Source organism: Phyllopteryx taeniolatus, unplaced genomic scaffold (genome assembly GCF_024500385.1).
Source record: "Phyllopteryx taeniolatus isolate TA_2022b unplaced genomic scaffold, UOR_Ptae_1.2 contig_46, whole genome shotgun sequence".
Classification (NCBI taxonomy): Eukaryota; Metazoa; Chordata; class Actinopteri; order Syngnathiformes; family Syngnathidae; genus Phyllopteryx; species Phyllopteryx taeniolatus.
Window position 1 is genome coordinate 86,155 of NW_026903404.1, and position 23,977 is coordinate 110,131.

General features: G+C 47.4%; 10 non-coding genes across 10 annotated transcripts; 6 read left to right on the forward strand and 4 right to left on the reverse strand.

Annotated features, from left to right (window-relative positions):
- Nucleotides 1-1,027: 1,027 nt before the first annotated feature.
- Nucleotides 1,028-1,098, reverse strand: trnag-gcc (transfer RNA glycine (anticodon GCC)). The gene has a single exon. It is a non-coding gene; the product is annotated as a tRNA-Gly (tRNA).
- A 132-nt stretch (nucleotides 1,099-1,230) lies between these two features.
- trnal-aag (transfer RNA leucine (anticodon AAG)) lies at nucleotides 1,231-1,312 on the forward strand. The gene has a single exon. It is a non-coding gene; the product is annotated as a tRNA-Leu (tRNA).
- Nucleotides 1,313-7,306: 5,994 nt separating this feature from the next.
- trnag-gcc (transfer RNA glycine (anticodon GCC)) lies at nucleotides 7,307-7,377 on the reverse strand. The gene has a single exon. It is a non-coding gene; the product is annotated as a tRNA-Gly (tRNA).
- A 132-nt stretch (nucleotides 7,378-7,509) lies between these two features.
- On the forward strand, nucleotides 7,510-7,591 carry trnal-aag (transfer RNA leucine (anticodon AAG)). The gene has a single exon. It is a non-coding gene; the product is annotated as a tRNA-Leu (tRNA).
- A 1,319-nt stretch (nucleotides 7,592-8,910) lies between these two features.
- trnal-cag (transfer RNA leucine (anticodon CAG)) lies at nucleotides 8,911-8,992 on the forward strand. Its single transcript has one exon. It is a non-coding gene; the product is annotated as a tRNA-Leu (tRNA).
- Nucleotides 8,993-10,116: 1,124 nt separating this feature from the next.
- On the reverse strand, nucleotides 10,117-10,187 carry trnag-gcc (transfer RNA glycine (anticodon GCC)). Its single transcript has one exon. It is a non-coding gene; the product is annotated as a tRNA-Gly (tRNA).
- A 132-nt stretch (nucleotides 10,188-10,319) lies between these two features.
- Nucleotides 10,320-10,401, forward strand: trnal-cag (transfer RNA leucine (anticodon CAG)). The gene has a single exon. It is a non-coding gene; the product is annotated as a tRNA-Leu (tRNA).
- A 3,942-nt stretch (nucleotides 10,402-14,343) lies between these two features.
- Nucleotides 14,344-14,414, reverse strand: trnag-gcc (transfer RNA glycine (anticodon GCC)). Its single transcript has one exon. It is a non-coding gene; the product is annotated as a tRNA-Gly (tRNA).
- A 132-nt stretch (nucleotides 14,415-14,546) lies between these two features.
- On the forward strand, nucleotides 14,547-14,628 carry trnal-aag (transfer RNA leucine (anticodon AAG)). Its single transcript has one exon. It is a non-coding gene; the product is annotated as a tRNA-Leu (tRNA).
- A 2,538-nt stretch (nucleotides 14,629-17,166) lies between these two features.
- trnav-aac (transfer RNA valine (anticodon AAC)) lies at nucleotides 17,167-17,239 on the forward strand. Its single transcript has one exon. It is a non-coding gene; the product is annotated as a tRNA-Val (tRNA).
- Nucleotides 17,240-23,977: the final 6,738 nt, after the last annotated feature.

Here is a 23,977-nt window from a genome sequence, read left to right on the forward strand (position 1 = left end):
CAATGTGACTCGGAAGGGCGTGATAAAGGCGAAAGCCTCCTCACCCCTCTCCGATCTAAGCACGAGTCGTGCTTACTTATAGGAATAATGTGCTCGTCACAAACTGTCAATAATGACCACCATCTTCACACATAAGGGTTTCCAGATGAGCACTCGACACCAAGACAACCAAAGGTCGCAGTTCGATGATCGACTTTGTGGTCGTGTCATCGGACATGCTGCCGCATTTCTTGGACACTGGGGTGAAAAGGGGGGCGGAGCTGCAATATGATTCCCATTGGGTGGTGTGTTTGCTTCGATGTTGGGGGCAGATGTCAGTTCGACATGAAAGAGAATTACGTATTGTGAGGGTGTGCTGGTAATGTCTGGCAGAGTCCCCAGTCAGAAGGAGCTTCAACTCCCACATCCGGCAAAACTTTGTCCATGTCCCGGGGGAAGCAGGTGACATTAAGTATGAGTGACCCATGTTCTGTCAACAGACTTTGTCTTCATTCTCCTGCTCTTTACATGGATTCCTACATTTCAGATGAGTATTGAGTCAGTAAGTCAGAGGCACTGGCATGCATATAAACATCAGAAAACTATGATGCAATGAAAAACAACACAATCGAAGTCTGTCGGAGTGGCTGAGCCGTCAAAGCAACTCCATTCAGGTTGCAATATCTACGGGTATGCGGGTTGACATTCTGCTTCTTGTGTGATTAGACTGACAAAAACTGTGTGTTTCCTCTCCTTGGCTTTCCAGTCCAACAAAAATTGGTACGACACGGGTGTTATCATTGTTTCTGCCCAACACTGCCACGAAACAACACAAGGAATATTTGTGAGGATGGCCCAGAGCGCCATGTTGGTGAACTAAGTTCGCAAAGTCTACGCATATGACCCACTTCTGACAAGATGTGAACAAACACTTGGTTCCTGTCCTCGGTCGTCCAGAACCGGGAGGGGAAAATGTGTGTTTTGCAAGCAGAAGGAGTTTGTACTCATTTACCTCAAATAGAGCTGAATATACACAAAACATTCAAGCTGCATTGGCCGGGAATCTGACCCGGGCCTCCCACGTGGCAGGCGAGAATTCTACCACTGAACCACCAATGCTTGGTATGTGGGCTCTTGCACTTTGATGACATTCCAATGCTCTCGAACGGGTCACCCACCAGATGAGCAGACCGCCTGGGGTGAATAAAGATCCGAACCCTTTGTTCCTTCTAAACAACACAACGTACTACTGTCAGGATGGCCGAGCGGACCAAGGTGCTGCATTAAGGTTGCAGTCTCTATGGAGGTGTGGGTTCAAATCCCACTCATGACAGTGTCGAGTGTATAAAGACAGTGTGTCAATTCATTTCCTTTTTGTGAGTGCGCCTCTGCTGAGGGGGAATTCAGTGCTCACATGGCGAGTGACAATGTGACTCGGAAGGGCGTCATAAAGGCAAAAGCCTCCTCACCCCTCCCCGATCTAAGCGCGAGTCGTGCTTACTTGGAATGATTGGAATGGTTGGAATGATGGCGCCTACCAGTGTGGTCGCCTCGGTAACGCGCTCTCTAGTATTGTCTTTGTTTTTGTGTTTTTTGTGTTTTTCGTCCGTCTTTGGAGACCTTACACGATTCACTTACACATGGGGAGACCTGCTAACCATCAAGGAGTCTACTCCGGACTTTCTGTCACCAACTTTCGAATATCCGCTCAGTTTTTTCCCCGAGTTACTCACCGGAGCGGCGTCCGCGGTTTTCGGCGCATGGAGACGGAAGCGTCGCCACAGAGGGAAGCGAGCAGGCATTCAGGTGAAACTCCGCAAGAGAGGACACAGATTGGCGTTCCCGTCGATCCACCTCGCGAATGTACGCTCCCTACCCAACAAAATGGACGAGCTTCATCTTCTGTTAAAGACCAGTAAAGACTTCGGACGTTCCGCGGCCATGTGCTTCACGGAGACCTGGCTTTTCAACGCTGTACCCGATGGCGCTGTTATGCTTCCCGGTTTCCATATTCATCGAGCGGACCGCGACATGGAATCATCGGGGAAAACAAAGGGCGGCGGGATATGCCTCTATATCAACGAAAAATGGTGTACGGACGTCACGGTGCTCAGCACACACTGCAGCCCGCATTTGGAGTCGCTATTCGTAAACTGTAAACCATTCTACTCCCCACGTGAGTTTGCATCATTCATTCTCGCTGGCGTCTATATTCCGCCTCAAGCTAACACGAACGCCGCATTGCTAACGCTCGCCGATCAAGTCAACGAAATTGAAAAAAAACACCCCGACTCACCCCTCATTATTCTCGGGGACTTTAACAAAGCTAAACTCAACCACGAACTCCCTAAATACAAGCAGCACATCGACTGTCCTACCATGGAAAATAATACTTTAGACCACTGCTACACCACGGTAAAAAATGCATACCGTGCTATACCTCGCGCAGCCTTGGGCTCGTCTGATCACTGCTTAATTCACTTAATACCGACGTACAGGCAAGAACTTAAATGTGCGAAGCCTACAGTGAAAACAGTCAAAAAGTGGACAAATGAAGCCAAGATGGAACTTCAAAGCTGCTTAGACTGCACAGACTGGAGTGTCTTTGAACATTCAGCTGGCAGCCTGGATGAATATACGGACACTGTCACATCCTATATCAGTTTCTGTGAAGAGGTCTGTGTTCCAACAAAATCATTTCGCACATTCAACAACAATAAGCCGTGGTTCACTGCTAAACTTAAGCAGCTTCGCCAAGCTAAGGAGGACGCATATCAGAGCGGGGACAGGGCCCTGTATAATCGAGCTAGAAACCAGCTGACCAAAGAAATTAACATTGCAAAGAGGATCTATACAGCAAAGTTGGAAAAACAGTTTAGCGCAAACGACTCTAAATCAGTCTGGCATGCATTCCAGTCGCTGACTAATTACAAGCGACGATCCCCCCAAGCTGAGAACAATAGCACACTAGCCAACGACTTGAATACCTTCTACTGCAGATTTGAAAAGGACAGTTTCACACCACACACCAACCCGGCCGCACCCGCGACCACAATCACACCTCTGACCTCTGCGTTAACCATCCATGAACAGGATGTGAGACGCATCTTCAAACAACAAAAGATTAACAAAGCGGCAGGCCCGGACCACGTGTCTCCATCCTGCCTCAAAGTCTGCGCGGACCAGCTCGCGCCAGTCTTCACTCAGATCTTCAACAGATCACTGGAAATGTGCGAAGTTCCATCCTGCTTCAAACGCTCCACCATCATCCCAGTCCCCAAGAAACCTGCAATCTCGGGTCTGAATGACTACAGGCCTGTCGCTTTGACATCTGTGGTCATGAAGTCCTTTGAACGTCTTGTGCTGGACCACCTCAAGAGTGTCACAGGTCCCCTGCTGGACCCCCTGCAGTTTGCCTACCAAGCGAACAGATCTGCGGATGATGCAGTCAACATGGGACTGCACTTCATCCTAGAACACCTCGACAGTGCAGGGACCTACGCGAGGATCCTGTTCGTGGACTTCAGCTCAGCGTTCAACACCATCATCCCTGAACTCCTTTCATCCAAGCTTCTCCAGCTCAGCGTCTCACCTGCCATCTGCCAGTGGATTTACAGCTTTCTGACGGGCAGGACACAGCAGGTCAGGCTGGGGGAGGCCACCTCATCCACACGCAGCATCAGCACTGGGGCGCCCCAAGGTTGTGTCCTCTCTCCGCTGCTCTTCTCTCTCTACACGAACGACTGCACCTCAGCGAACCCGACTGTCAAACTCCTGAAGTTTGCAGATGACACCACTGTCATCGGCCTCATCAAGGACGGTGACGAGTCTGCATATCGACAGGAAGCGGAGCGGCTGGAGCTGTGGTGCGGCCGACACAACCTGGAGCTGAACACGCTCAAGACTGTAGAGATGATCGTGGACTTCAGGAGGCATCCTTCGCCACAGCTGCCCCTCACGCTGTCCAGCTGCCTTGTGTCAACCGTCGAGACCTTCAAGTTCCTGGGAATTACAATCTCCCAGGACCTGAAGTGGGCGACCAACATCAACTCCGTCCTCAAAAAGGCCCAGCAGAGGATGTACTTCCTGCGGCTTCTGAGAAAGCATGGCCTGCCACCGGAGCAGCTGAGACAGTTCTACACAGCGGTCATCGAATCAGTCCTGTGTTCTTCCATCACAGTCTGGTTTGGTGCTGCTACAAAAAAGGACAAACTCCGACTGCAACGGACAATCAAAACTGCTGAAAGGATTGTCGGTACCCCCCTACCCACCCTTGAGGACTTGCACGCTGCCAGAACTAAGACAAGGGCGTGCAAAATCCTCTCGGACCCTCCCCACCCTGGTCACCAGCTCTTCCAGCTCCTTCCCTCAGGTAGGCGCTACCGATCAATGCAAACTAGAACTAGTAGACATTCCAACAGCTTCTTCCCTCTTGCAATCAACTTCTTGAACAGCTAACTTACAATTCCATTACAACAAGCTGGCAATTTTTTGACTTGAGTTCGTTGTCACATTTCTGTATTATGTATTACTCGTGCACTCACTGTAGTTGTCTCGCCGTGCTGCACTATTTGCATATAGTGGCCACTCATGCCAGAGTAGCATCTGCTCCATTTGCACACTGATTGAGGAGTATCTGTAACATTTGCACAACCATTGTCCCAGATTATCGCAGTACTCGTCACTTTAAACCGCGTACACTCCTTGAAGTCTCAGTGCCCTTTGCACAATGGTCATTGCACCGGACTATTGCGATATTAGCCATTCGAACTGAGGACTCTGCATCTTTTTGCACAATTGTTGTTTGTTGTTGTTTTTTGTCAATGTCTTTATGTCTCCAAAGTGTTCTGTAAATTGACTGTCTGTTGTACTAGAGCGGCTCCAACTACCGGAGACAAATTCCTTGTGTGTTTTGGACATACTTGGCAAATAAAGATGATTCTGATTCTGATTCTGATTCTGATTACTTATAGGAATAATGTGCTCATCACAGACAGTCAATAATGACCACCATCTTCACACATAAGGGTTTCCAGATGAGCACTTGACACCAGGACAACTTAAGGTCGCAGTTCGATGATCGACTTTGTGGTCGTGTCATCGGACATGCTGCCGCATTTCTTGGACACTGGGGTGAAAAGAGGTGCGGAGCTGCAATCTGATTCCCACTGGTTGGTGTGTTTGCTTCGATGTTGGGGGCAGATGTCAGTTCGACATGAAAAAGAATTACGTATTGTTAGGGTGTGGTGGTAATGTCTGGCGGAGTCCCCAGTCAGAAGGAGCTTCAACTCCCATCTCCGGCAAAACTTTGTCCATGTCCCGGGGGAAGCAGGGGACATTAAGTACGAGTGGCCCATATTCTGTAAACAGACTTTGTCTTCATTGTCCTGCTCTTGACATGGATTCCTACATTTCAGATGAGTATTGAGTCAGTAAGTCAGAGGCACTGGCATGCATATAAACATCAGAAAACTATGATGCAATGAAAAACAACACAATCGAAGTCTGTCGGAGTGGCTGAGCCGTCAAAGCAACTCCATTCAGGTTGCAATATCTACGGGTATGCGGGTTGACATTCTGCTTCTTGTGTGATTAGACTGACAAAAACTGTCTGTTTCCTCTCCTTGGCTTTCTTGTCCAACAAAAATTGGTATGAGGGTGTTATCATTGTTTCTGCCGTACACTGCCACGAAACAACACAAGGAATATTTGTGAGGATGGCCCAGCGCGCCATCTTGGTGAACTAAGTTCGCAAAGTCTACGCATATGACCCACTTCTGACAAGATGTGAACAAACATTTGGTTCCTGTCCTCGGTCGTCCAGAACCGGGAGGGGAAAATGTGTGTTTTGCAAGCAGAAGGAGTTTGTACTCATTTACCTCAAATAGAGCTGAATATACACAAAAGAGTCAAGCTGCATTGGCCGGGAATCAGATCCAGGCCTCCCGCATGGCAGGCAAGAATTCTACCACTGAACCACGAATGTTTGGTATGTGGGCTCTTGCACTTTGACGACATTCCAATTCTCTCGAACGGGTCGCCCACCGGATGAGCAGACCGCCTGGGGTGAATAAAGATCCGGAACCTTTGTTCCTTCTAAACAACACAATGTACTACTGTCAGGATGGCCGAGCGGTCCAAGGTGCTGCGTTCAGGTTGCAGTCTCTATGGAGGTGTGGGGTCAAATCCCATTCCTGACAGTGTCTAGTGTATAAAGACAATGTGTCCAATCTGGCATTCATTTCCTTTTTGTGAGTGCGCCTCTGCTGAGGGGGAATTCAGTGCTCACATGGCGAGTGCCAATGTGACTCGGAAGGGCGTGATAAAGGCAAAAACCTCCTCACCCCTCTCCGATCTAAGCGCGAGTCGTGATGACTTATAGGAATAATGTGCTCGTCACAGACTGTTAATAATGACCACCATCTTCACACATAAGGGTTTCCAGATGAGCACTCGACACCAGGACAACCAAAGGTCGCAGTTCGATGATCGACTTTGTGGTCGTGTCATCGGACATGCTGCCGCATTTCTTGGACACTGGGGTGAAAAGGGGGGCGGAGCTGCAATATGATTCCCATTGGGTGGTGTGTTTGCTTCGATGTTAGGGGCAGATGTCAGTTCGACATGAAAGAGAATTACGTATTGTGAGGGTGTGCTGGTAATGTCTGGCAGAGTCCCCAGTCAGAAGGAGCCTCAACTCCCACATCCGGCAAAACTTTGTCCATGTCCCGGGGGAAGCAGGGGACATTAAGTATGAGTGACCCATGTTCTGTCAACAGACTTTGTCTTCATTCTCCTGCTCTTTACATGGATTCCTACATTTCAGATGAGTATTGAGTCAGTAAGTCAGAGGCACTGGCATGCATATAAACATCAGAAAACTATGATGCAATGAAAAACAACACAATCGAAGTCTGTCGGAGTGGCTGAGCCGTCAAAGCAACTCCATTCAGGTTGCAATATCTACGGGTATGTGGGTTGACATTCTGCTTCTTGTGTGATTAGACTGACAAAAACTGTCTGTTTCCTCTCCTTGGCTTTCCAGTCCAACAAAAATTGGTACGACTCGGGTGTTATCATTGTTTCTGCCCAACACTGCCACGAAACAACACAAGGAATATTTGTGAGGATGGCCCAGAGCGCCATGTTGGTGAACTAAGTTCGCAAAGTCTACGCATATGACCCACTTCTGACAAGATGTGAACAAACACTTGGTTCCTGTCCTCGGTCGTCCAGTACAGGTAGGGGAAAATGTGTGTTTTGCAAGCAGAAGGAGTTTGTACTCATTTACCTCCAATAGAGCTGAATATACACAAAACATTCAAGCTGCATTGGCCGGGAATCGGACCCGGGCCTCCCGCGTGGCAGGCGAGAATTCTACCACTGAACCACCAATGCTTGGTATGTGGGCTCTTGCACTTTGACGACATTCCAATGCTCTCGAACGGGTCGCCCACCAGATGAGAAGACCGCCTGGGGTGAATAAAGATCCGAACCCTTTGTTCCTTCGAAACAACACAACGTACTACTGTCAGGATGGCCGAGTGGTCCAAGGCGCTGCATTAAGGTTGCAGTCTCTATGGAGGTGTGGGTTCAAATCCCACTCATGACAGTGTTGAGTGTATAAAGACAGTGTGTCCATTCATTTCCTTTTTGTGAGTGCGCCTCTGCTGAGGGGGAATTCAGTGCTCACATGGCGAGTGACAATGTGACTCGGAAGGGCGTGATAAAGGCAAAAGCCTCCTCACCCCTCCCCGATCTAAGCGCGAGTCGTGCTTACTTATAGGAATAATGTGCTCATCACAGACAGTCAATAATGACCACCATCTTCACACATAAGGGTTTCCAGATGAGCACTTGACACCAGGACAACTTAAGGTCGCAGTTCGATGATCGACTTTGTGGTCGTGTCATCGGACATGCTGCCGGATTTCTTGGACACTGGGGTGAAAAGAGGGGCGGAGCTGCAATCTGATTCCCACTGGTTGGTGTGTTTGCTTCGATGTTGGGGGCAGATGTCAGTTCGACATGAAAAAGAATTACGTATTGTTAGGGTGTGCTGGTAATGTCTGGCAGAGTCCCCAGTCAGAAGGAGCTTCAACTCCCATCTCCGGCAAAACTTTGTCCATGTCCCGGGGGAAGCAGGGGACATTAAGTACGAGTGGCCCATATTCTGTAAACAGACTTTGTCTTCATTGTCCTGCTCTTGACATGGATTCCTACATTTCAGATGAGTATTTAGTCAGTAAGTCAGAGGCACTGGCATGCATATAAACATCAGAAAACTATGATGCAATGAAAAACAACACAATCGAAGTCTGTCGGAGTGGCTGAGCCGTCAAAGCAACTCCATTCAGGTTGCAATATCTACGGGTATGCGGGTTGACATTCTGCTTCTTGTGTGATTAGACTGACAAAAACTGTCTGTTTCCTCTCCTTGGCTTTCTTGTCCAACAAAAATTGGTATGAGGGTGTTATCATTGTTTCTGCCGTACACTGCCACGAAACAACACAAGGAATATTTGTGAGGATGGCCCAGCGCGCCATCTTGGTGAACTAAGTTCGCAAAGTCTACGCATATGACCCACTTCTGACAAGATGTGAACAAACACTTGGTTCCTGTCCTCGGTCGTCCAGAACCGGGAGGGGAAAATGTGTGTTTTGCAAGCAGAAGGAGTTTGTACTCATTTACCTCAAATAGAGCTGAATATACACAAAAGAGTCAAGCTGCATTGGCCAGGAATCAGACCCAGGCCTCCCGCATGGCAGGCGAGAATTCTACCACTGAACCACGAATGTTTGGTATGTGGGCTCTTGCACTTTGACGACATTCCAATTCTCTCGAACGGGTCGCCCACCGGATGAGCAGACCGCCTGGGGTGAATAAAGATCCGGAACCTTTGTTCCTTCTAAACAACACAATGTACTACTGTCAGGATGGCCGAGCGGTCCAAGGTGCTGCATTCAGGTTGCAGTCTCTATGGAGGTGTGGGGTCAAATCCCATTCCTGACAGTGTCTAGTGTATAAAGACAATGTGTCCATTCTGGCATTCATTTCCTTTTTGTGAGTGCGCCTCTGCTGAGGGGGAATTCAGTGCTCACATGGCGAGTGCCAATGTGACTCGGAAGGGCGTGATAAAGGCAAAAACCTCCTCACCCCTCTCCGATCTAAGCGCGAGTCGTGATGACTTATAGGAATAATGTGCTCGTCACAGACTGTTAATAATGACCACCATCTTCACACATAAGGGTTTCCAGATGAGCACTTGACACCAGGACAACCAAAGGTCGCAGTTCGATGATCGACTTTGTGCTCGTGTCATCGGACATGCTGCCGCATTTCTTGGACACTGGGGTGAAAAGGGGGGCGGAGCTACAATCTGATTCCCATTGGGTGGTGTGTTTGCTTCGATGTTGGGGGCAGATGTCAGTTCGACATGAAAGAGATTTACGTATTGTGAGGGTGTGCTGGTAATGTCTGGCAGAGTCCCCAGTCAGAAGGAGCTTCAACTCCCACATCCGGCAAAACTTTGTCCATGTCCCGGGGGAAGCAGGGGACATTAAGTACGAGTGGCCCATATTCTGTCAACAGACTTTGTCTTCATTCTCCTGCTCTTGACTTGGATTCCTACATTTCAGATGAGTATTGAGTCAGTAAGTCAGAGGCACTGGCATGCATATAAACATCAGAAAACTATGATGCAATGAAAAACAACACAATCGAAGTCTGTCAGAGTGGCTGAGCCGTCAAAGCAACTCCATTCAGGTTGCAATATCTACGGGTATGCGGGTTGACATTCTGCTTCTTGTGTGATTAGACTGACAAAAACTGTCTGTTTCCTCTCCTTGGCTTTCTTGTCCAACAAAAATTGGTACGAGGGTGTTATCATTGTTTCTGTCGTACACTGCCACGAAACAACACAATGAATATTTGTGAGGATGGCCCAGCGCGCCATGTTGGTGAACTAAGTTCGCAAAGTCTACGCATATGACCCACTTCTGACAAGATGTGAACAAACACTTGGTTCCTGTCCTCGGTCGTCCAGAACCGGGAGGGGAAAATGTGTGTTTTGCAAGCAGAAGGAGTTTGTACTCATTTACCTCAAATAGAGCTGAATATACACAAAAGATTCAAGCTGCATTGGCCAGGAATCGGACCCGGGCCTCCCGCGTGGCAGGAGAGAATTCTACCACTGAACCACCAATGCTTGGTATGTGGGCTCTTGCACTTTGACGACATTCCAATTCTCTCGAACGGGTCGCCCACCGGATGAGCAGACCGCCTGGGGTGAATAAAGATCCGGAACCTTTGTTCCTTCTAAACAACACAATGTACTACTGTCAGGATGGCCGAGCGGTCCAAGGTGCTGCATTCAGGTTGCAGTCTCTATGGAGGTGTGGGGTCAAATCCCATTCCTGACAGTGTCTAGTGTATAAAGACAATGTGTCCATTCTGGCATTAATTTCCTTTTCGTGAGTGCGCCTCTGCTGAGGGGGAATTCAGTGCTCACATGGCGAGTGCCAATGTGACTCGGAAGGGCGTGATAAAGGCGAAAGCCTCCTCACCCTTCTCCGATCTAAGCGCGAGTCGTGATGACTTATAGGAATAATGTGCTTGTCACAGTCTGTCAATAATGACCACCATCTTCACATATAAGGGTTTCCAGATGAGCACTCGACACCAGGACAACCAAAGGTCACAGTTCGATGATCGACTTTGTGGTCGTGTCATCGGACATGCTGTCGCATTTCTTGGACACTGGGGTGAAAAGGGGGGCGGAGCTGCAATCTGATTCCCATTGGGTGGTGTGTTTGCTTCGATGTTGGGGGCAGATGTCAGTTCGACATGAAAGATAATTACGTATTGTGAGGGTGTGCTGGTAATGTCTGGCAGAGTCCCCAGTCAGAAGGAGCTTCAACTCCCACATCCGGCAAAACTTTGTCCATGTCCCGGGGGAAGCAGGGGACATTAAGTATGAGTGACCCATGTTCTGTCAACAGACTTTGTCTTTATTCTCCTGCTCTTGACATGGATTCCTACATTTCAGATGAGTATTGAGTCAGTAAGTCAGAGGCACTGGCATGCATATAAACATCAGAAAACTATGATGCAATGAAAAACAACACAATCGAAGTCTGTCGGAGTGGCTGAGCCGTCAAAGCAACTCCATTCAGGTTGCAATATCTACGGGTATGCGGGTTGACATTCTGCTTCTTGTGTGATTAGACTGACAAAAACTGTATGTTTCCTCTCCTTGGCTTTCTTGTCCAACAAAAATTGGTACGACTCGGGTGTTATCATTGTTTCTGCCCAACACTGCCACGAAACAACACAAGGAATATTTGTGAGGATGGCCCAGCGCGCCAAGTTGGTGAACTAAGTTTGAAAAGTCTAAGCATGTGACCCCCTTCTGACAAGATGTGACCAAGAAACACTTGGTTCCTGTCCCCGGTCGTCCAGTACAGGTAGGGGAAAATGTGTGTTTTGCAAGCAGAAGGAGTTTGTACTCATTTACCTCAAATAGAGCTGAATATACACAAAACAGTCAAGCTGCACTGGCCGGGAATCGGATCCGGGCCTCCAGCGTGGCAGGTGAGAATTCTACCACTGAACCACCAATGCTTGGTATGGGGTCTCTTGCCCTTTGACTACATTCCAATGTTCTCGAACGGGTAGCCCACCGGATGAGCAGACCGCCTGGGGTGAATAAAGATCCGGACCCTTTGTTCCTTCTATACAACACAACGTACTACTGTCAGGATGGCCGAGCGGTCCAAGGTGCTGCATTCAGGTTACAGTCTCTCTGGAGGTGTGTGGTCAAATCCCATTCCTTACAGTGTCTAGTGTATGAAGACAATGTGTCAATTCATTTACTTTTTGTGAGTGCGCCTCTGCTGAGGGGGAATACAGTGCTCACATGGCGAGTGCCAATGTGACTCGGAAGGGCGTGATAAAGGCGAAAGCCTCCTCACCCCTCTCTGATCTAAGCGCGAGTCGTGATTACTTATAGGAATAATGTGCTCGTCACAGACTGTCAATAATGACCACCATCTTCACACATAAGGGTTTCCAGATGAGCACTTGACACCAGGACAACCAAAGGTCGCAGTTCGATGATCGACTTTGTGCTCGTGTCATCGGACATGCTGCCGCATTTCTTGGACACTGGGGTGAAAAGGGGGGCGGAGCTACAATCTGATTCCCATTGGGTGGTGTGTTTGCTTCGATGTTGGGGGCAGATGTCAGTTCGACATGAAAGAGATTTACGTATTGTGAGGGTGTGCTGGTAATGTCTGGCAGAGTCCCCAGTCAGAAGGAGCTTCAACTCCCACATCCGGCAAAACTTTGTCCATGTCCCGGGGGAAGCAGGGGACATTAAGTACGAGTGGCCCATATTCTGTCAACAGACTTTGTCTTCATTCTCCTGCTCTTGACTTGGATTCCTACATTTCAGATGAGTATTGAGTCAGTAAGTCAGAGGCACTGGCATGCATATAAACATCAGAAAACTATGATGCAATGAAAACCAACACAATCGAAGTCTGTCAGAGTGGCTGAGCCGTCAAAGCAACTCCATTCAGGTTGCAATATCTACGGGTATGCGGGTTGACATTCTGCTTCTTGTGTGATTAGACTGACAAAAACTGTCTGTTTCCTCTCCTTGGCTTTCTTGTCCAACAAAAATTGGTACGAGGGTGTTATCATTGTTTCTGTCGTACACTGCCACGAAACAACACAATGAATATTTGTGAGGATGGCCCAGCGCGCCATGTTGGTGAACTAAGTTCGCAAAGTCTACGCATATGACCCACTTCTGACAAGATGTGAACAAACACTTGGTTCCTGTCCTTGGTCGTCCAGAACCGGGAGGGGAAAATGTGTGTTTTGCAAGCAGAAGGAGTTTGTACTCATTTACCTCAAATAGAGCTGAATATACACAAAAGATTCAAGCTGCATTGGCCAGGAATCAGACCCGGGCCTCCCGCGTGGCAGGAGAGAATTCTACCACTGAACCACCAATGCTTGGTATGTGGGCTCTTGCACTTTGACGACATTCCAATTCTCTCGAACGGGTCGCCCACCGGATGAGCAGACCGCCTGGGGTGAATAAAGATCCGGACCCTTTGTTCCTTCTAAACAACACAATGTACTACTGTCAGGATGGCCGAGCGGTCCAAGGCTCTCCATTAAGGTTGCAGTCTCTATGGAGGTGTGGGTTCAAATACCACTCCTGACAGTGTCTAGTGTATAAAGACAATGTGTCCATTCTGTCATTCATTTCCTTTTTGTGAGTGCGCCTCTGCTGAGGGGGAATTCAGTGCTCACATGGCGAGTGACAATGTGACTCGGAAGGGCGTGATAAAGGCGAAAGCCTCCTCACCCCTCTCCGATCTAAGCGCGAGTCGTGCTTACTTATAGGAATAATGTGCTCGTCACAGACTGTCAATAATGACCACCATCTTCACACATAAGGGTTTCCAGATGAGCACTCGACACTAGGACAACCAAAGGTCGCAGTTCGATGATCGACTTTGTCGTCGTGTCATCGGACATGCTGCCGCATTTCTTGGACACTGGGGTGAAAAGAGGGGCGGAGCTGCAATCTGATTCCCACTGGGTGGTGTGTTTGCTTCGATGTTGAGGGCAGATGTCAGTTCGACATGAAAGAGAATTACGTATTGTTAGGGTGTGCTGGTAATGTCTGGCAGAGTTCCCAGTCAGAAGGAGGTTCAACTCCCACCTCCGGCAAAACTTTGTCCATGTCCCGGGGGAAGCAGGGGACATTATGTACGAGTGGCCCATATTCTGTCAACAGACTTTGTCTTCATTCTCCTTCTCTTGACATGGATTCCTACATTTCAAATGAATATTGAGTCAGTAAGTCAGAGGCACTGGCATGCATATAAACATCAGAAAACTATGATGCAATAAAAAACAACACAATCGAAGTCTGTCGGAGTTGCTGAGCCGTCCAAGCAACTCCATTCAGGTTGCAATATCTACGGGTATGCGGGTTGACATTCTGCTTCTTGTGTGATTAGACTGACAAAAACTGTCTGTTTCCTCTCCTTGGCTTTCTTGTCCAACAAAAAATGGTACGAGGGTGTTATCATTGTTTCTGCCGTACACTGCCACGAAACAACGCAAGGAATATTTGTGAGGATGGCCCTGCGCGCCAAGTTGGTGAACTAAGTTCGCAAAGTCTACCATATGACCCACTTCTGACAAGATGTGAACAACAAACACTTGGTTCCTGTCCTCGGTCGTCCAGAACCGGGAGGGGAAAATGTGTGTTTTGCAAGCAGAAGGAGTTTGTACTCATTTACCTCAAATAGAGCTGAATATACACAAAGCATTCAAGCTGCATTGGCCAGGAATCGGACCTAGGCCTCCCGCGTGGCAGGCGAGAATTCAACCACTGAACCACCAATGCTTGGTATGTGGGCGCTTGCACTTTGACTACATTCCAATGCACTCGAACGGGTCGCCCACCGGATGAGCAGACCGCCTGGGGTGAATAAAGATCCGGACCCTTTGTTCCTTCTAAACAACACAACGTACTATAGTCAGGATGGCCGAGCGGTCCAAGGCGCTGCATTAAGGTTGCAGTCTCTATGGAGGCGTGGGTTCAAATACCTCTCCTGACAGTGTCTAGTGTATAAAGACAATGTGTCCATTCTGTCATTCATTTCCTTTTTGTGAGTGCGCCTCTGCTGAGGGGGAATTCAGTGCTCACATTGTCCCAGATTATCGCACGCCTCGTCACTTTAAACCGCATACACTCCTTGAAGTCTCGGCACCCTTTGCACAATGGTCATTGAACCGGACTATTGCAATATTAGTCATTCGAACTGCTCTCAGTGCTAGAGGACTCTGCATCTTTTTGCACAATTGTCAAAAAAACAAACAAAAAAAAAGTACCGGCATTACCAGATAACAAGCAACCCTTTACTGCTCAGTGACTGTTTTTTTGTCAATGTCTTTCTGTCTCCAAAGTGTTCTGTAAATTGACTGTCTGTTGTCGTACTTGAACGGCTCCAACTACCGGAGACAAATTCCTTGTGTGTTTTTGGACATACTTGGCAAATAAAGATGATTCTGATTCTGATTCTGATGATTGGGTTTAAAAGGAGCTTCCCTGATTTGCTCAGTCGTTCACAAGCAAAGATGGGGCGAGGTTCACCTCTTTGTGAACAAGTGCATGACAAAATAGTCGAACAGTTTCAGGACAATGTTCCTCAATGTACAATTGCAAGGAATTTAGGAATTTCATCATCTACGGTCCATAATATCATCAAAAGGTTCAAAGAATCTGGAGAAATCACTGCATGTAAGCGGCAAGGCCGAAAACCAACATTGAATGCCCGATCCCTCAGGCGGTACTGCATCAAAAACCAACATCAATGTGTAAAGGATATCACCACGTGGGCTCAAGAACACTTAAAAAAAAAACAATGTCAGTAAATACAGTTCGGCACTACATCCGTAAGTGCAACTTAAAACTACTATGCAAAGCAAAAGCCATTTATCAACAACACCCAGAAACGCCGCTGGCTTCTCTGGTCCCGAGCTCATCTAAGATGGACTGATGCAAAGTGGAAAAGTGTTCTGTGGTCCGATGAGTCCACATTTGAAATTGTTTTTGGAAATTATGGACGCCAGAGGAAAAGAACCATCCGACTGTCATGGACGCAAAGTTCAAAAGCCAGCATCTGTGATGGTATGGGGCTGTGTTAGTGCCAATGGCATGGGTAACTTACACATCTGTGAAGGCACCATTAATGGTGAAAGGTACATAGAGGTTTTGGAGAAACATATGCTGCTATCCAAGCAACGTCTTTTTCATGGACGCCCCTGCTTATTTCAGCAAGACAATGCCAAACCACATTCTGCACGTGTTACAACAGCGTGGCTTTGTAGTAAAAGAGTGCGGGTACTCGACTGGCCTGCCTGTAGTCCAGACCTGTCTCCCATTGAAAATGTGTGGCGCATTATGAAGCGTAAAATATGACAAAGGAGACCCCAGGCTGTTGAACAGCTGAAGCTGTACATCAAGCAAGAATGGGAAAGAATTCCCCCTACAAAGCCTCAGTTCCCAAATGTTTATTGAATGTTGTTAAAAGAAAAGGTGATGTAACACAGTGTTAACATGACCCTGTCCCAGCTTTTTTGGAATGTGTTGTAGCCATAAAATTCGAAGAAAATGATTATTTGCTAAAAACAATAAAGTTGATCAGTTTGAACATTAAATATCTTGTCTTTGTAGAGTATTCAATTAAATATAGGTTGAACATGATTTGCAAATTATTGTATTCTGTTTTTATCTGTTTAACACAACGTTGGGGTTGTCGTTAAAAATAAAGGTTTTCACATCTCACATGCTTTAAGCACATTTAAACTTATTAAAACACACTTATTAATGTGTGCGTTACCACCTGTTCTCACTCTCACTTGCATAGTTTTCCAAATAAGAGATAAGTGTGCATGCTTCAAGCTGTTTATTTTTAAGTAAAACATAATTGTTATTGCCAATTATTTACAATGCCCGTTGTGCCAAGGCCGACAGCTCCAGCTAGAGAATATCCACTTTCGGAGATTCATTCAGCGTGCGGGGGACGACAGGTCACACACACTACAAAATGAAAAGGCACACAGGGTAAAAATATACAGAAACCTAAACACGCAAATCAGACAAAGAGGAGAGACCCTCCTCTAAGTGACCCACCACCTGTAAACCTATGGCAGCCCACCTGTTTTCGACTTGCCAAAAGCCTTTGATCCAATCAATATTGACATCCTCTGATGCCACAGTGCTGCAGTTTCCTATCAGGATGATGACTTGACTGCGAGTCATTTTTATGGGAATCCAACAGTCGATGGTCCGACTCTGCCGAAATCCCCGGTAAGCCGACCGTGGCTGAACCAGGTGGAAAACCGGCAGCCCCGTCAAATCACAAATGGCTGTAGGAATTCCATTGATGTAGAAATACAAAGAAAAGATGGTTGGCTTGATAACTGCTCAAAACACTTGATCCTCTCAAAAGAATTCTTACTTCAGTAATGCTGAAATGAATTCTATTATGACTTATCATTTGTAAATATTCAATTCTGCTTGTGAGTTGGTTACTTGGTGGGCTGGTCTGTCAAAAACTGCATGTCTACTATTGGGCACAACACACACCACAGTTTCCATAGTGTAGTGGTTATCACGTTCGCCTAACACGCGAAAGGTCCCCGGTTCGAGACCGGGTGGAAACAGTCTTCTTTGTTTGTTAGGCTGCTGTTGTATGTGGTGTGCTGGTGATGTTCTGCAGTAAATTTTACCATAGCTTAGTGGTGTGCATGTGCACCTCATGTGTGAAAGGTTCCTTGTTCAAAACTTAGTATGAGCAAGGACTGGTTATTATTATTTTTAAAATTAATTTGCCTTGAAAAACAGCTTCGATAAAAACCTTCTCCCCTGCTCGGACACCGTGAATAGTTCTTCCAGTGAAGTGGGAATCAGGATCAAAAGGCTGCGTGTGAAGATTCTCAACTTTTGTGTGTGTGTGTGTGTATCTTGAAAACTGCGTTCCGTTTGTCTCAAAAATAAATGCGCTGATCTACAAACGCACCATCAACAATGCACAGCAGAATTGAATTTTTAAAATGCTCAGTTATGATAAATGCACACCATCCATCCAGCCATCCATCCATTTTCTACCGCTTATCCGAGGTCAGGTCGCGGGGGCAGTAGCTTTAGCAGGGACGCCCAGACTTTCTTCTCCCCAGCCACTTCATCCAGCTCGTTGCCCGGCCAGCCGAAGGATGTAGTCTCTCCAGGGTGTCCTTGGTCGTCCCCAGGGTCTCCTCCCGGAGGGACATGCCCGGAACATCTCAGGGACCGAACAGCCCGTTCAGTACCGCATACTCCCGAAGCCTCACCAGGGAGGCGTCCGCGAGGCATCCGAATCAGATGCCCCAGCCACTTCATCTGGCTCCTCTCGATGTGGAGGAGCAGCGGCTCTACTCTGAGATCCTCCCGGATGACCGAGCTTCTCACCCTATCTCTAAGGGAGAGCCCGGATACCCTGTGGAGGAAACTCATTACGGCCGCTTGTATCAGGAATCTTGTTCTTTCGGTCACGACCCACAGCTTGTGACCATAGGTGAGGGTAGGAACGTAGATCAACCGGTAAATCGAGAGCTTCGCCTTTCGGCTTAGCTCCTTCTTTACCACAACGGACCGATACAATGTCCGCATCACTGCAGACGCTGCACCGATCCGCCTGTCGATCTCCCGTTCCATTCTTCCCTGCCCCTGATACGGGCTGTTCGGTCCCTGTACGACCAGAGTCAGAGTTTGGTCCGCATATCCGGCAGTAAGTCGGACTCGTTTCCGGTGAGGGTTGGACTCCGCCAAGGCTGCCCTTTGTCACGATTCTGTTCATAACTTTTATGGACAGAATTTCTCGGTGCAGCGGAGCTGTAGAGGGGGTCCGGTTTGGTGGCCTCAGTATTGCATCTCTGCTTTTTGCAGATGATGTGGTTCTGTTGGCTTCATCAAGCCGTGACCTCCAACTCTCACTGGAGCGGTTTGCAGCTGAGTGTGAAGCGGCTGGGATGAGAATCAGCACCTCCAAATCTGAGACCATGGTCCTCAGTCAGAAAAGGGTGGCGTCCCCTCTCTGGGTCGGGGATGAGATCCTGCCCCAAGTGGAGAAGTTCAAGTATCTTGGGGTCTTGTTCACGAGTGAGGGAAGAATGGAACTTGAGATCGACAGGCGGATCGGTGCAGCGTCTGCAGTGATGCGGACTTTGTATCGATCCCTTGTGGTAAAGATGTCATGAACGGAACAAACCATAGGACCCAAAAATGCCCGACTCCAAAACAAATGGATAGGTCAAGACCCCGACTGGACCATCCGCCAACATCTCCCAGACTCACGGCTGTGGTGTCCTTGAGCAAGACACTGATACCCTGAAATGCTCCCTGGGCGCTTCAGCTGCCCCCTGCTCCAGTGTGTTCCACTAACATGTGTATGTGTTCACTGTGATGGGTTAAATGCAGAGAACAAATTTCGTGTGCATGCATGCATGTTCATGACAATAAAAGATGATTCTAAAAAAATTCTATTTTAAAATCTGTCAACAACTGTGAGAATGGTGGTATTACCTTTCGAGGCCGGTAATCCTGTCACAAAGTCTACGGAAATGTCTGACCAAGGACGTTGTGGTATTGGCAGGGATCGCAACTCCCCAGAAGGACGTTGACGAGAGGGCCTGTTAGCAGCACATACCTGGCAAGCATTGACGTAATCGATAACATCCCTCCTAACATTAGGCCACCAAAACCGCTGTTCGACCACAGATTGCATTTTGGCAATGCCTGAGTGACATACGGTATGGTTAGTGTGAGCCCAGTGGATGACTCTTCCCCTTAAGATCGGAACCACATAAAGCCTGTTTTAAGGGCAATCTTCAGGGCTAAGAGTGTTCTTCAGAGCCTCTTTAACCGCAGTTTCAACGTCCCAAACAAAAGCAGAAATGAAACATGACTTGGGCAAAATAGTCTTAGGGTCGGACAATGAATTCTCTTCACAGAAAATACGTAATAAAGCATCTGGTTTACCATTCTTAGAACCAGGTCGGTAGGATAACATGAAATTAAATCTAGTGAAGAACAGAGCCCATCTAGCCTGCCTCGCATTTAATCTTTTAGCAGATTTAATATACTCAAGGTTCTTGTGATCTGTCCATACTAAAAACGGAGTCTGTGCCCCCTCTAGCCAGTGCCTCCACTCCACCAAAGCCACCTTGACTGCCAGCAGTTCACGGTCACCTATGTCATAATTTCTCCCGGCTGGAGTCAGTTTTTTAGAGAACAGGATCATCTGGCACAGTGACCAGAACAGGATCCAGCGGGAAGAACATGGCGTCACCCTGGACACCACCAAACTGCCTCCCACCGTCCTCAGCCTGCCAACCATACCTACACTCCTCCAGTAAGCCCTATCGTTAAGTCTTTTCTGTCCTTTTCATCTGTGCCCCCCACTTGTCCTAGTTATTCACCATGTCCTACTATTTTACATCCACATGTTTTTTTAGATTCTGATTTTTCTGATTGTGAAGATGGCCCCGATTTAGTTAACCTCCTGTCTGATTTTTCTGGTTCCTTCCCTAGTTTATCCTGTCCAAGTCAGTTTTTGTCACGTCTCCCCGTTTCAAACCCCAGTGAGTCCAAATCCTTTCCCTCGGACCTTTTCTTGGGCACCCGTTTGGCCATCTACCCGGGACCGCCGCATGGTGGCCAACGGAGGCGCCCAAGTAAAGGTAAAATTTTGCCCTCTCATTTTTTTCCCCCTGTTCCTGAGTAACTTAATTTTTCACCCGTTGCCACACGTTGTTCCACGGCTCCAATTAAGTTACGTCTAGTCAAACCTGCCCCCAAGCCACCATGTTCAGTACCAGCCATTTTTCCTCGTTCACCTTCCCGAGACCCTGTGCCCCTCCCGTACCCTCTACTCCCAAAACTCAATGGCGGCAGGCTGAGGAAGCAACTGCAGGCCCTGTTCCTGCTCCTCGGCAGCTGCGCCAGGCTCCCGTTCCTGCTCTTCGGCAGCTGCGCCAGGCTCCCGTTCCTGCTCCTCGGCAGCTGCGCCAGGCTCCCGTTCCTGCTCCTCGGCAGCTGCGACAGGCTCCCCTTCCGGCTCCGGCGGCGCTCGTCCAGCGGCCGCCACCCGTCCCGGCAGCGCTCGTCCAGCGGCCATCTCCCGTCCAGCGGCCGTCTCCCGTCCCGGCTCCGGCGGCGCTCGTCCAGCGGCCGTCTCCCGTCCCGGCGGCGCTCGTCTAGCGGCCGTCTCCCGTCCCTGCTCCGGCGCTCGTCCAGCGGCCGTCTCCCGTCCCGGCTCCGGCGGCTCTCGCCCAGCGGCCGTCTCCCGTCCCGGCTCCGGCAGCTCTCGCCCAGCGGCCGTCTCCCGTCCCGGCTCCGGCGGCGCTCGTCCAGCGGCCGTCTCCCGTCCCGGCGGCGCTCGTCCAGCGGCCGTCTCCCGTCCCGGCTCCGGCGGCGCTCGTCCAGCGGCCGTCTCCTGACCCGGCTCCGGCGGCGCTCGTCCAGCATTCCTTTAGAGGGGGGATACTGTCATGGTCTGTGTTTTGGTTTGGGTTGTGTTTAGTTTTGTTCCATGTTTTCCTGTGTTCCATGTTTGTCGTGTGCTCATTAGGTTATTGTGTCCACCTGTTCTCGTCTACCTTGTGTCGACCAATCAGCTCTCTCCAACCACTCGTGTCTTGTCCAGGTGTTCCTCGTTGTCTCGTCAATCTGTTTGTATTTAGTTCCCTGGTTTCTTTCAGTTCTTGTCGGTTCATTGTCGTTGTCACGTCTTTGCCATGTCATAGTTGCCAGTTGTCGTTGTCACATGTCTTTGCCATGTCATTGTCAGGTGTCATTGTCCCTATCTGTTCCATGTCTTACTCACAGGTCATAGTTTGTTTCCAGTTTTAGATATTCAAGTGTTTCTTTGTTACTTTGGTTTTGTTGTTATGTGTTGTGGGACTTTGTTTAGTTTTGCTTTATCCAATATCCTTGTTTGGCCTTTTTGAAGATTAAATAATATTTTTTGAGACTCCCGCACTCCTGCCTTGCCTCTCTGCTTCCCTGCACTTGGATCCTCCATGTTCTTGCCTTGCGTTCCTCGCCTTCGCCCTAACCACGAACGTGACAAAAGAAGGCGCTAAGCCGAAGCTCTCGATTTACCGGTCGATCTACGTTCCTACCCTCACCTATGGTCACGAGCTGTGGGTCGTGACCGAAAGAACAAGATCCCGGATACAAGCCGAAATTAGTTTCCTCCACACGGTATGCGGTGACAGTGTTGCATGAGTTAGCGTGACGCAGACATTTAAGGTGAACGTAACACATACAGCATTCTGAATTGGGTTTAATACCACATGCAAAACTGCACATGAGCTAGCCAGGAGTGGAAACTAGAATCTTCTGATCCATAGTCAGACGCATTATCCGTTGCGCCACTAGCCCCACAAAAGTATTGGGCCCTCTGCAAGCGCCTGTGGATAATTTTTACTGTCCCACAAACCAAACGGCAGCACTAAAAAAAGCAATTGCAGGGGTTCATTCCTGCCATGACCCAGATTTGAACCAGGGCTGCTGCGGCCACAACTCAGAGTACTAACCACGATACGACCACAGACTGGGTAGGTAGAACCTGGCACAAAAGTTGTCTGTCTAAAACTGTTGGCTGTACCAAGGCTGAGGAAACCCTGCTGAGCCAGGACGACAGTGAATTAATGTGAAGGGCATGATAGGCATTAAACTGTCGATCAAGTGAAACATCTCAACATTTTACTGTATTGATAAGAATATTAATCAACATTTAATACAGATTACCATTTCAACCGCTTTTATGATCACATCTTGTGTGGTGATGAAATGTGACACTCATGTCACTCTCCACTTTGTCATATTTTTTTATATTATAAATGATGAGCTCATCAGAGGGACAGCCGAGGTTCGATGTTTTAGAGACAAAGTTCGAGAGAGCAAACTTTGATGGTTTGGACACGTCCAGAGGAGAAATAGTATATTGGTAGAAGGATGATGAGGATGGAGCTGCCAGGCAAGAGAGCGAGAGGAAGACCAAAGAGAAGGTTGATGGATGTCGTGAGGGAAGACATGAGGGCAGTTGATGTTCGAGAGGAGGATGCAGGAGATAGGCTTACATGGAAAAGGACGATGCGCTGTGGCGACCCCTAAAGGGACAAGCCCAAAGGAAAAGAAGACCATCTCATCAAAACACTTTGACAAGACAATATAAATACAAATATTCTGTTTGAGAATGAGTCATATCAACCTTATTTGCCATTCTATGGTTGTAGGATTTTGCGGCAAATATGTATAAAAGTCTTCCAAAGGTTTTTTTTTTCTTCCCCAGTGGAACTCATCAGCCTTTATTCTTGATTATTGTAATTAAATGTCTTTATCTCAGCTTCATTGCAACAAATAGACTTTGTTAGGCTTAAAGTGATTGCACATCAAAAAGAAAACAGGAGGAGAATTCCAATTTGTTTGAAGTTCACAAATTTGAATTTACACATCCACTTTGCCTCACTCTTCCCCGATGAACATGACATTTAACCACAATTTAAGCGAAGACTGAAAAAAAAGTCTGCTGAATTTACTTATTTTGAACATGTACATCAGTTGCACATAATGAAAATGTCCAGGCTCCATGACCTTAAATGTGTCTCTAAATTGATTTCTCAATGTTCATTTTTATTGACGGTATTACATAGCGTTAAAATAATTTCAGTATGTCCCTGCGCTCCCAAAAAAGGACTTTGAATTTATTAAATTTGAACATGTACATCGGTTACACATGATTAAAATGTGGTAAACTTACGTCATTTTCAAAAAGAGGGGAAAATTACATAATTTGCCACATTTTAATCTAGTGCAGCCGATGTTCAAATGAAGTAAATTAAAACAACTTTTTATTCAGTATAGTACCCCGTTTAGCTCTGTAAATATATTTTTAAATTTGCTTTCCCAAATGTATTGAAGCCACACATATTATAACTCAACTGATTTGGACTAAACTGAGAAACAAAACATTTTAATATTTAACCTTTAAACAACGTCTTTAAAATTCCAGTTTGAAACTGAGAAAAGGCGCAAATAAGTACAATTGTCTGCTACTTCAGAGGTTAAATTGACCGTAATAAAATAAATATGAAAGAGGTCAGTAGAAAATTATACATCAAATATGAAAAAATAAATTATACAATTACACAAACCATACAATTATACAAAAATAAATTATTACAAAATTAAACGATCTAAAAAATACAAGTCGCAGTGGCAATTTCGACTGAACTCACAAACGGCAACTTCATGTAAAAAAAATGAAAGAAACATTTAACATGTTTTTCTGTTGGCAGCACATTTACAACTCCGAGAACAGGAGCAGACTGTTCTTCAGTCCAAGTGCTCTGTTGAAG